Source organism: Rissa tridactyla, chromosome 15 (assembly GCF_028500815.1).
Source record: "Rissa tridactyla isolate bRisTri1 chromosome 15, bRisTri1.patW.cur.20221130, whole genome shotgun sequence".
NCBI classification, from domain to species: Eukaryota; Metazoa; Chordata; class Aves; order Charadriiformes; family Laridae; genus Rissa; species Rissa tridactyla.
In genome coordinates this window covers 3,006,604-3,017,619 of record NC_071480.1, presented here as the reverse complement: position 1 = coordinate 3,017,619, position 11,016 = coordinate 3,006,604, and positions in this window count along the sequence as shown.

Sequence of the window (11,016 nt, the reverse complement as noted above, 5' to 3'; positions counted from 1 at the left end):
TCCAACCCCCCTGCAGTCAGCAGGGACATCTTCAACTGGATCAGGTTGCTCAGAGCCTCATGCAGCCTGGCCTTGAATGTCTCCAGGGATGGGGCCTCCCCCACCTCTCTGGGCAACCTGGGCCAGTGTCTCCCCACCCACCTCCAAGGGGGAAGAGGGTCTTTGCTCAGGAGGTAGCGGGGCTCATTGACAGAGCTTTAAACAAGGCTTGAAGGGAGAGGGGGACAATATTGGGCTGTCCCTGTGGGATGAGATGCCAAGGTTGGAGGGACAGGGTGCCAGCGAGGGCCTGTTCCTCTGAGATGCGCTGGTGACGCTGCCTCACACTTGAAGTGTTGGAGAGATGAGCCGGGGGCTCCTGAGGTCACAGGAGGCAAGAGGGAAACACCAGTGCAATACCCCAAAGGAATCAAGGGGTGTTCCTGGAAGAAGGTGGTATTTGAAAAGTCATGGCATCAGGTGAAGTCCCCGGGGACTGGAAAAAGGGAAACATTGCACCCATTTTTAAAAAGGGTGGAAAGGAGGGTACGGACCTGACGGCGTCACCTCTGTGGCTGGGAAGGTCATGGGGCAGATCCTCCTAAAAGCCACGCTAAGGCCCATGGAGGACAAGGAGGTGATTTGAGACATGGCTTCACCCTGTGCTTTTTCCACATCAGTCTCCAACGGAGGAGGACACGACACTTTTTCTCCTAAAATCGCAGACCGAATGGGTAGGAATGAATCCCCGTGGGTGGATTTACTCTTAGTTGCATCCAGGATATTTTCAGTTACTTTCTGGCACACCGTGAAAGAGCAGTGGAAAGAGAAAAACCAAAGGGAAAAAAAAAATACTCCTGGTAGACCATGTGACATGCAAAGCGATAATTTAATTTCTACCCAGGCTTCTATCAGGAAGTGGAAGTTTAATCATGTACTTTTTAAAGCATATTGGCAAAACTGATAACTCCGGCAACGGATGCCATGGGGTGGGCTGAGCCCAGCCTAGATGGGACCCAGCAGCTGCGCGGTGCTGGGAAAGGTCTTGCGCATCGCCATGCACTTCTCCTGGTCGATGAACAGGGAGTTGGATTTGACGGCCAGGTCGTGCTGCAGGACGGCCTTGGCGCGAACCAGCATTTGCAAGGTGTCCTGGCTGTCTCTCAGCTGCTGCTGAAGAGTCTGCACCGTCCCATGGATGTCACGGACCTCGTTGACAAGGCTGGAAAACAGCAAGGAGCCCTCATTAGAAGTCCCATCACGTGGGTGGTTTCTAGCATGGCATTGCTGATGGGCCCCTGGGGCATGGGTTTTCCCCCTTCAGCGTGCTCAGACTCACTCGGACCCCCCCTGTTTGTGGCAGATCCATGGGGAAGCTGAGGGCAGAGCTCCTCGGGGTCTCGGCGAGGAGGAACGGTGAACGTCTGCTCAAAGGCTTCGGCAACGCGTAGCCGCGTCTGCCAGAGCAGGTGGTGCCACCAAGCAGAGGGACGAGCAGCTGTGGTTTCCCGTTCCTGTTTGGTTTTGTGGCTTTCTTGGCTCCCCCTCCTGGATTTCCCCGTGCAAGGGTCCTCCCCACACCCACGGGTGCACGCGCAGCGAAAGAGGACAGCTGGGAGAGGCTAAAAGCGAAGGTGAAACAAGTGGATGATGGAACAAAGGATGGCGTGAGAGATGCTAAACAGGCTCTGGGGCTGGGTTTAAATTGCTTTGAAAAGGCTTCCCAGGGAGCCTCACCCAGCGAGCTGCCAGGAGGAGGTGTGAAGTTCAGGGTGCCTGATCCTCCACAGCCCCTCGGGGTGCAATGCCAAAGAGCTCCCTCTGTCCTTGACAGGATTTCCAGTGTCCCCAGGGGAGGTGAGGACAGCCCTCACTGCTTCTCTGAGTGGTGCACAGAATCCCAGGCTGCTGGGGGTTGGAAGGGACCTCTGGAGATCACCCAGTCCAACCCCCTGCCAGAGCAGGGTCACCCAGAGCAGGTGGCACAGGAACGCCTCCAGGCGGGTTTGGGATGTCTCCAGAGACGGAGACTCCACCACCTCTCGGGGCAGCCTGTGCCAGGGCTCTGCCACCCTCACAGCAAAGAAGTTCCTCCTCATGTTTAGGTGGAACTCCCTATGCTCAAGTTTGTGCCCGTTACCCGTTGTCCTGTCCCCGGGCACCACTGGAAAGAGCCTGGCCCCATCCTCCTGACACCCCCCCTTTCAGTATTGATAAGCGTTGAGAAGGTCCCCCCTCAGGCGTCTTTTTTCCAGCCTGAAGAGACCCAAATCCCTCAGCCTTTCTTCACAAGAGAGGTGTTCCAGTCCCCTCATCCTCTTGGTAGCCCTTTGGTGTCCCCTCTCCAGCAGTTCCCTGTCCTTCTGGAACCGGGGAGCCCAGCACTGGACACAGCACCTTGCACAGCAGCTGCACCCTTGCGGTTACCCAAAAGGAAGGACCTAAGAGCTCTCAGCATGAGCCTGTTGGAGAGTAAAGGGCTTGTCCTTCAAACCTGAGCCCATCCAGCCGCCGGGAAGCAGGCAGGAGAGAAGACGGGGTTGACGCAAGTAGGAAAAATCCAGCCCCTCATGGGGTGGCATCAGGCCGCCCCCGGCCATGGGGTACAGCCTCCGTTGTGGGCGCAGAGCTCTCCCAGCACCCAAAGGCTGGGATACCCGCTCATTGCTTTTGATTATGTCGGTGCACTTCTGGAAGGACTCTTTAGGAAAAAAAACCAACCCCCCATGATTAATTTTGTCATCCAGCGATGCTCCCCAGTGCTACCACCCGTGAGCCCTCGAGGTCCCCGCCGGCCCCGCGCTCCTGCCTTACCGCAGCTGGGCAGTGTCCCGGCACAGCTCCATGTTTGGCCTCCGAGTGCGCTGGTCCAGCCGGGTCTGAGCCACCTTTAATGGAGGCCCCTGGTCCCTAATGGCCTTTTGGATGGCTTCTATATTCCTTTCGGTCTGGAATATTTCCTGCACTGTCTGGCGTAAGAAAGAAACACATGCATAAATTTAACAAATATATTCTCCAGCGGCAACGGGATTTCCCTTTTCTGCCATCCATCTGCAGAAAAAAACCAAGTTCAATTAGCAGGCCCCGGGCTCAGACTGCTCTCACTCTGCCATAGATGGAGGCACAGATCCAGCAGCCGTTTCTCTGCGGGGAAAAGCCTCTCTTTGCTCTTGCTGTCACATCAGAGGAGGTTTTGGAGCAGTGATGGATCTACTGAATTACCCGCTCCCCAAAATTACTGCTTGCAGGAACTGATCGTCCATCACTAGCAACTAACAGAGGGCAGGTTTTTGGTGGATGCTCGCTGAAGGATGTGGCACCAGCCCGCGATGCTGCAAGCCCAGTTTCTGCTCGGTTAATCTGTGCCGAGCACTTTTCAGGCAGCTTTCCATGAGAGCCAGTGGTGCGAGCCTGCTGCCCATGGCTGATCTCCACTTCATCTGCTTGGCGGAGCAAACACACCGATACCTGTGCAGCAACCACAGAGTGCTGAGACCGAAAACACGTCCTTGGAGGAGCAGCAAAGCTGCAAACCCCACAGCAGACACCCCAGCAGAGTCCCAGTAAAGACCTTCTGCAGGGCAGCCAGCGCCTCTGAAGTAACTAGCGCTGATGCAAGTAGCGCTGGCATTGTCTGCTGGAAATCCCTGTGCTAGCAGGCTGTCAGCTGGGATGAGCAACGGGCAGTATCCCTTGGGATGAAATTACACTGCCAACTCATCCTGCTCCAAGAAGAAAGTCCCCAAGAAAGCTGGGCAGGGGCTGTTTGCAAGGGCATGTAGCGAGAGAACGAGGGGCAATGGTTTCAACTAGAGCAGGGCGGGTTTAGATGAGACATTAGGCAGAAGTTCTTTGCACTGAGGGTGGTGAGACACTGGCCCAGGTTGCCCAGAGAGGTGGGGGAGGCCCCATCCCTGGAGACATTCAAGGCCAGGCTGGATGAGGCTCTGAGCAACCTGATCCAGTTGAAGATGTCCCTGCTGACTGCAGGGGGTTGGACTAGGTGGCCTTGAGAGGTCCCTTCACACCCAACACATCCTATGGCTCTATGATTCTAAATGATGCTATAAAAGCTTCTTGTGGTGACCATTCCTCTGCTGGGGCCAGGTCTGCGTGGAGGGTCGCGCTTTGGAGGTGTCACCGGGAAGAGACAGTGTCACACCAAAAGGGAGGGGTTCAGGCTACCTTGGCCAGGTGGGTCTGAATCTTTCTCTTGGCATCGGCCGTCTCGGCGATGCGGTTGGTGAAAGCGATGTTCACGGCGTTGAACTGCCGCCACATCTGGCTGTCCGTCACCGCCAGCAGGTTCTCGATGTCGTCCCGCAGCTTGGCGGAGGCCGCCCGCTCGCTCTGGGAGTGGAGGATGTTGTTGTTGGTGAACTTGGCCCAGGACTGCGGCACCGAGATCCTGGCGGGGAAAAGGAGAGGCCCCCGGTAAGCTGGATGTGGGCAGGCATGGACCCTGCCAGGGAGCAGCGTGGATTCACTATAGCTTAAATCTACACTTTTAATTGGACTGTATGTCATAGTTTAACCCCAGCCAGCAGCCAGGACCACGCGTGCGCTGGTGCAGTTCTCCCCCTTCCCCCCAGAAGGGAGAAGAGGGAGAAAAGGAGGGGAAAGGGAAAGGGAAAAACTCATGGGTGGAGATAAGGACAGTTTAATAGAACAATAACAGAAACGAACAATAATAATAATAATAATAATAATATTAATAATAATAATAATAATAATAATAATAATGAGAGAAGTCACTCTCACCACCCAGTGAACTGGCACCTTCCCGAGCCCCGACCGCATATTCCCACCCCTCACCAACCCCCATTTATATCCTGAGCATGGCATCTATGGTATGGAATATTCCATTGGCCTTTCCCTTGTTCTGCCTATGCTCCTCCTCACTTCTATGGGAAGGTGAAAAGAGTCCTTGAAAAGTATAAACATCGCCTGGCATCATCTAAGACACATCTTTGAAAATATGCATAAACTTAGTGAGCTGTTTCAGCAGAGGTGCTCAGCTGAATTAATTGGCAGGCTGATCTCTCAACCCCTGGTAGAATGTTTAATGAGGTGGGACTGGCTTTCACCCTCTGGATGTTTGGCATCCAACTGTCAGCAGAGGGTTGTGCTCCCTTTCCGGGGAGCGGAGAGAAATGACCGCGCTGAGGGAGGTGTCTCCAGGCCGGATGGATCTGGGTTGGGGACAAGCAGCTCCCTGCCAGGGAGAGGCACCGCGTATCCCGGGGACAGCTTGCTGCTGGGGACCGACAGCGTGCACTCACGTGGCATCGACCTGCTCCACCCCTCGGTAGTAACTGATGCCCTGGGAGGTGTTCATCAGGTGGTGGCACCTGTCGTCGATCTGGTGGGCCACCTGCTTGTTGGCCAGATCTTTCTCCAGATTCTGCTGGGCCACCCGGTTGGACCTTCAACATGCAAACAGCAGCCATCGGTGGGGACGTACGGGTGGAATGGCTTCCTCCCCGTTCCACTCCCCACAGCAGCTCCCGGCCCCCCCGCGCAGCTCTGTCCTCCCACGAGCATCACTGCCCGCATGCCATGGAGCCTCCATGGGCTTTACGCCTGCGGGGTGTGGGGAGAGACGGGGTTCTTCTGGGGGTTCACATCTGCTGGGGTTCTGCTGGGGCTCTGCTGTGACCACAAATGCACATCAGCCCTACGACATGAGAGAAGGAGCTCCTCCTTACGTGATCTGGGCTTTGACCTTCTCCAGGAACTGCTGCATCTTCTCCCGGCACGACCTGATGACATCGACCTCCTGGGCAAATGCAAAAGAGGACCCCATCAGCGTCCATCCTCACTCGTCCTGGTCACACTCCTCCCCTTGGACCTCTCCAACCCTGCACACAGCACAAACTTGCCTGCTTGTCTTCCTGCCCAAAGCAAACAGGCAGGAAAACTCGCAGCTGAGCCTGCGCCCAGCGCCCTGGAGGGGACAGAAGGGTGCTGTGGCTGCAGCCACGGCCTTTGCGTTCCCTTTCAGGGTGGGTCAATAAGGATTTTTTCACCTTGACCTCAGTGTCAAGCGGTGGTTAGTTCCACTGCACGGACAGGGACACATCCTGGTGTGGACAGGCAGAGTGGTTCCCTGGACCACTACACACCTCCGTCCCCAGATCAGCACCTGCCCTTTTTGCTCCCAAAATGTTTTCCTCCCCAGGAGGAATCCCATCCGTACGGGACAAGAGGAGATGGACTTGACTTCGGTGTAAATGCCCAGGCTGAATTTCTGAGACACATTCAGCTCCACCGGAGGAAGTGTGTTGCTCTCAGCTCACTTGACTTCAGCACAAACCCATTGCCTTTGTGAAGCTCCGGCTGCTGGAGGCAGGTGATCAGTGCTCCAAATCCCATAACTTTGAAATCCGGTAAAAATAGCTTCAACGCATGATCTGAGTTACCCAACTTACTGTTAAGAGCTGTTCCTCCACGTTGTCATGGACCAGGTCGATGCCCATCCTCTTCTCCCGGTGAAGTAAGCACTCCTGAGCGACCTGTTGGGGACACGCCATCACCGCTGGCTGCAGGGGCAGGGCTCTCTATGGGGATCGTCCCCATCTCCAATAATGTAAGAAAAGGAATTCTAGGTGGGCACGGAAATGACAAGAGTGGGAAAAAAGTGCCCCGGGACAGCTGGTTTTGTCGAAAACAAGCAGCCGAGCTGCAACATCAGCATTAAACCATCATGAGGGAGCAGACGTGTCCCTGGTGCAGCCACAGCTGAAACGGGGGACCTGTGTCAGCTTTGACGCCCACCTCGCCAGAGCCTCGTGGTAAGACACGGGCTTTTGTCTCCCAAACTGGGATTCTGGATGTACGGCTTCTAAAAATATTGAGTTAAGCAAACGCTGCTCTGACGTGCTCAGCCTGTGCTGATAGGGGATCCAGCAGATGGCAAGGGGGGTTTGGTTACTACTAACTTAACTAATGGCCTCAATAAAAGCTTTCTAGACGTTCTGGAGCTGCAGTGAAACTTAATGAGATGTTTGAAGGGCTGCAGATGTTTCAGCAGTAGGCTACAGCTTGCAGCGCGCCGGGCCGGGTGCTTACCTGGAGAGGGGCCTCCGCCTCGGCCAAGGCTCTCTCCAGCCTGGTCTTCACCTCTGTGAGCGCGTTGGTCTCCCCGATCACCTCATCTAGCTCGTGGCAGAGCTCCGATTTCCAAAACGCGATGTCATTGGCGCGCACTCCCAGGTTTTTGGTGCTTTCTACTTGCGTTTTCTTGGTCTGCTGGTATTTGTGGTCAATGATGCGGGAGGTATCGGCTCTCAGGCGCTCCGCGTTCTTCTGGGAGGTCTCCGACTCCCTGTAATTGGTCACGTTGGACTTGTACCAGTCTTCAGGGGTGTACTGGGTGAAGACGGTGGTTCTGGTGGAAACAGATGGAAGCTTCTCGCCGGCGGTTATCCCCTGGGAACTCTTGGAAAAGGCAGCCAAAGTTGGTTTGCTGGCAGCCGTTTTGTAGTAGGTGCTGGGCATCCAGGGGAGGCTGTAGCTCTGAGGCAAGGGGCGGTAAGGAAATCGGTTCTTATAGCTTGACGCCATGGTGTGGATGGCAGGGAGAAACCTGGTGGGTATGGCTCTGGGATGGGCGAACTTTGCTGGTAAGGGAGAGCCGACAGACTCCATGCTCCACCGCTGCTATTCGTGTGTCCCGTCCGTGTCCTGCACAGAGGAGGAGAGAGGACAACCTCAGCAACCTCCTGCACTTGCCTTACTTCTTACAGCAACACCCGCAACTTCAAACACAAACAGCGATGCACAGAGCGCCCTCACAGCGCCTGAACAGGCCTAAACCCCTTGAAAACAAATCCCTTCTGACAGCATCCCAAACATTTGTATATAAAAGCATTTGACTTTGTTGTTAGTGTCTAGCATCAGGTCTTGGAATGCGGAGAAAGACAAATCACGGCCGTAAGGAGAATGACAGATACCGTGCCTTCCTTTTCCTTAAATGTGTCAATCCAGTCAAACTGGAGTTGCTCATTCTCTGCTGTTCCTTTGTTTCTTTTGGCTGGCGTATCTGCTGATCTTCTGATACTCCAGAGGTCATTTTCTCTGTAAAAGTTCCATTCCCAGCCCCGAGAGCTGCGTCCCTTTTGGACACACATCTGCTACCGGCCCAGCGCCATTTGTGGGTGGGTGAGGGACTCCATCCTCACCCCCTCTATCTTCCCTTGCCTTAAATGCTGGAGTGAGGAGCCTGCAGGTGAGCTGAGCTTTGCAGGACTATATCCAAATTTGACCCCCCCACACACCTATTTCAGCCTCAAAAGAGGGGCCGCCTCTTGCCTTGCAAAGGAGGAAAGGTGTCGATGGCTCACCTGGTGTAAGATCAGTGTGCGTGGGAAGGAGATGGCCCACAGTCTTTTCAGAGCGCTTGGGAAACACCAGCCTTGCAGTAGCCCTAGGAGGAATGGCCACACATGAAGATTTTGCTACCAAGAATTGCATATTGTCCTCTCCAGCTTGAGGCTGTCAATCGATGGTTATCAGCCATATAACGCAGGGGGCCACCAAACACACCTCATCTGAGGACAAACACTCCGGAGGGGTACGTGGTGCTCGGTACGAAGCTCTTGTGAGGTTACAAGTGTCACCCACGGGCAGGAATAAGTCCCTGAATACGGCTGTTGTAGCCAGCCCGACGTGTCCTTCCCCTAACACCGTCCCGTCCCCACTGCTCCCAGCCTGGCTCGGAGCCCCAGGGGAAGACGAGGACACGGGTGTGCTACAGCAAGATCCCTGATGGGAGTGGCTGTGGGACAGGCAGTGGGAAACTCACACTCTCAAATTTAGCAAAAAAAAAAGCTTTTGCAAACACGACCCTCCGAGGCAGTTTGGCAGAACCGAGGACGAAATGTCTGCGCTCAGGTCCAACAAAAACCACCGTGTGTGCCGCTTCCCACAAACCGCTCCCTTCAGCCCTTTTCTCCCGGCTAGGGATAAATGACGGCGCTTTCCCTAGCTCCGTGCCGCTTTATACCTGAGAAACAGCCTTGGGAGGGTGGGAGGCAGCTTCCCTGGCTCCCACCCCCACAAATAAACTCTGCCCTTTCAGATACTGACAGACACACGTTTAGGGAAAGGGAGGGAAAACCCCTTGGGAACGGCCCAGGGCTACTTTTCCCTGCATTTCCAGCTGAAATAAATGCCCCTGCATCCCCCTTGGGATAAGCCATCCCAGGGCGACACTTTGTGCCACCCCTGAACACGGACACAACGACAGGAGCCCCCGACCACCTCATCTGGGTACATTTAGAGGACAGAAGAGATATGGAGGGGGATTAGGAGAATGACCTGTTTTTTTCCCTCCCAGTTCAGGGACATACTCACCCTGCAGAGGCTTGGGGGTGTGCGGGGGGGGCTGCTACTCAGTGCTGTGCTGTCAGGTTGGGTGGCAGCACTGCCAGACACTGCAGCATCCCCAGTGCCCTCTGTGTCACAGAACCAGGGCAGCGTTGCCACTGGCGCAGGGTGCTCAGTAACCGGGTTCTACGCGGGCAACTCCCTGCAGCCGCTCTGGCAACCTGATGCAGCTGTTGGGCAACGCATTGCTGTGGATGGGCAAGCCGGGGCCAGCCCTGGGCAAGAAAATACCCTCACATGGCATCCTAGATCCTGCCCTGCACAACCTACTGCCCTCCATGGGCAGGTTTTGCAGCCCCTGGGCAACCAGGTGCAGCTTTTGGGCAACTGTTGAGCGGCTTAGTCATATGATTTGGTTTTAGGGAAGTGGAATAATTACTAAATTGGCCAAGAATACAAAAATACAGCATTGTTCACACATGAAGGAAAGTCCTAAAATCCAGAGGCTTCTGAGGTAGAATACAGCCGCAGCTGGCACGCGAAGAATGCAACATCTGTGATTCCCTGTACTAGGTTGTTTGTGAAACTACACGAGGGGTGGAATGGAACCGTGTGGAGTTTTGCAGGACGCAAAAAAGGATTAGACACAGTTAAAATGGGCCTGTTAGAAACTTCTCTACCTTTGCCTCCCTCTAAAACTACCAACATCCGACAGTACCCACTGCCTGCAGCGGCACTTGCAGGAGCAGACGGGGTGGCATCAGATTTAGAAAAAAGAAACATCATTAAGAGCACTCACTCGCCTTATAATTCACCGGTGTGGCCAGTAAAGAAACCAACCGGGCAATGGCGTTTCACAGTAGATTACCGAAAGTTAAACGCCAACACTGCACCCCTGACCGCTGCGGTTCCGAATATCGCGGAAATTGTGACAATGATAAAAGGAGCTGCCCGTCCTTGGATGGCTGCCTTAGATGTAAAAGACAGGTTTTTTATGATTCCCCTCCTTGAGCAGGACAAAGCGCGGTTTGCATTCCCGTGGAAAGGAGCCCAATATACTTCTAACCGACTTCCACAAGGGTACAAGCATTCCCCCACCATTGCTCCTAATGCTTTAGCTAAAGTGCCATCAGCGATTCCTGTTTCACAGGGATGCACGGTATACCAATATATTGATGACATCCTAATAGGGGGAGAGAGCCAAGAAAGTGTACAAGACATGATGCAAAACATCCAAAAAACATTATCGGATTTAGGATTGGAAATTCCAGACGCAAAGTGTCAGGGACACGCAGAGGAAGTTAAATTCCTGGGGGTCTGGTGGATTAAGGGAGCTGCTTCTGTCCCTCAGGATACCCTGAAAAAAATAGAGCATGGACAGAATCCTTCCAGCACGAAGGAGTTACAGCAAGTTCTGGGAACTTTAAGTTATTGCCGTAAACACATCCCTGGCTTTTCCATCATTGCTCGCCCCCTTTATTGTTTGCTGAAAAAGGGTAGATCCTGGGAGTGGACTGAACAACATACTAATGCACTGGAATTGCTAATAAAGGAGCTAAGGTTATTCCAACAACTTGGCGCCATCCCTCCAACTGACCCTGTCCATGTGGAATGGGGCTTCAGTGAACATGGTTCTCATTGTAACTTGTGGCAGAAGGGACCAGCAGGACCGGAGAGACCATTAGAATTTAGCTCTCACTCCTTCAA